Source organism: Acanthisitta chloris, unplaced genomic scaffold, assembly GCF_000695815.1.
Source record: "Acanthisitta chloris isolate BGI_N310 unplaced genomic scaffold, ASM69581v1 scaffold19291, whole genome shotgun sequence".
Classification (NCBI taxonomy): domain Eukaryota; kingdom Metazoa; phylum Chordata; class Aves; order Passeriformes; family Acanthisittidae; genus Acanthisitta; species Acanthisitta chloris.
Window position 1 is genome coordinate 92,404 of NW_008656802.1, and position 2,191 is coordinate 94,594.

Here is a 2,191-nt window from a genome sequence, read left to right on the forward strand (position 1 = left end):
TTTCCCTGGAAGGATGCATGGATACATCCTGTGTGTTGATTTTTATCTATTTCCTGCAATGCACCACTGCAGCAGCAAATTCCACAGGAGAACAAGGGGCCTGCCAAGACCGCAGCAGCGTGTGCTCAGATCTAGTACAAATCAACTCCTTTCCCTCCCCATTCCTCACGTCAGCAAATCATGGAAATGTTTTTAAATGTCCTATTAGGTAATGTATCGATCCACATCCTGTGTGTTGATTTTTATCTATTTCCTGCAATGCACCACTGCAGCAGCAAATTCCACAGGAGAACAAGGGGCCTGCCAAGACCGCAGCAGCGTGTGCTCAGATCTAGTACAAATCAACTCCTTTCCCTCCCCATTCCTCACGTCAGCAAATCATGGAAATGTTTTTAAATGTCCTATTAGGTAATGTATCGATCCCATCTGGGAGCACACGACTTGGGAAGCAATTCAAGGAGGAAGCTAAACAGCCAAACCTGCCTGATGCTGTGCAGTCTTATTAAACCCTGTCCATGCTGCACGGATTGCATTCTGCCCTGCATAAAGCTAAGAAATCGGATTTTTCATATAAAAACAGGTATGTTCTTGGGAAGTTTGCCACAGTGCTTTGATGGAAATACTCTACATAGCTTCCTTGCAGAAAGAAAAGAAAGAAAACTTCAGGATACTTAGGATCAAAGCTCTAACAAATCCTACAGTCTCATTTAGAAAAGCACAGATATTCCAGCTATCTTGTCTTTAACTACTTTAAGATGCCCTTAAAATATAGGAACTTAATTAGTCCACATCAAAGTCAAAGCAATTCTCCTAGTAGTAAGATGGATGGGATGATGCTACACCACAGATTCTCTGTGGCATAACTTATTCATGGGACAAATATTCTCAGCAAAAAGACTAGTAGAAAATGAGCAGCAGTAGAGTGACAGAAAGATCAAACAGTCATTACTAGATGCCTTAAGTTCCCTTCCAACCCAAGTCAGTCTATGATTAGCCTAATCAAAAAGCATTGGTCTGGTTAAAAACAGTTCTGTTAAAAGCTTCCAATGAGTTATGCACCTTATTGTAAAGATTTGAGTTCTCATACATGACATTTTTATACTTACTGCAGCAAAGCAAACCAATCTGTGGCACAGAAATTTACCCTATTGCTTACAACTGCTCTGACAACTGTGGGCTTCAATGATGAGAATACAACAAATGAGGCAAACTCTCTTCTTGCCATAAGAATAAAACTTCCTCTTTGTCTAAGAGAAGCTGAAGACAAGTTCTAGTCCTTTCACAATGTCTACAAGAAAAGCCACTACAAAACAAGAAATTAAACTTCCCTTTTGCTTTTACAAGAGCTGTACAGAACATTTGCTGGTTCTCCTGATTTGCCCAAAGCATCACAAACCACTGCCAGGAATAATATTTCCCCTTAAAAAATGCCAGAAAAATGTGGTGACACAGAAAAGATCACTAACCCACACGTACAACAGTCTTAGCACACAAGAAGTGCATCCACAAAAATTACACAGCAACTGTTTTGGAGAAAGTAAGACAAAACATTCACAGGGTCTCAAACCACAGAGATGGTGGTTTCACTAAGCTTTCACTAGATGAAGCATAAAAATGCCCAAAATATGTTGTCCAGAAAGGCTGCGGCTGCCCCACCCCTGGAAGTGTTCAAGTCCAGGTTGAATGGGGCTTGGAGCAACCTGGGCTGGTGAGAAGTGTCCCTGCCCATGGCAGGCGTGAAACAAGATAAACTTTAAGGTCCTTTGCAACCCAAACTATTCTGGGATTCTGTGAGTCAATGAAAATGAAATATAAATGGACAAACTAGAAATTTTGCTTGTCTAGTTCCACTGATATTAAGACATGAGCATTTGCAGACAGATTTATGTACAGGAATACTCCAAGCCAACCTGCACATTGCTGCCTAGGAACAGCCAGAGAATGAAAGCAAATTCTCAATGTGCTTGCACAGAACATGCTTTGATATGCAGTAAGCTGAAGCTTACTATTTCCTCATACCTCAGAACAAAACAAATTAATAATTCATGTTACTAGAGCTAAATAACAAGTCCTTCATTCACTAGAAAACTTCCCCGCAAATTTGCAAACCTAAAGTTAAGGAGATCAGAGGTGGTCAGAACTGCAATTCTGACTCCTTTAGAAGACAAGATTTGGACAGATGGATGCTCTG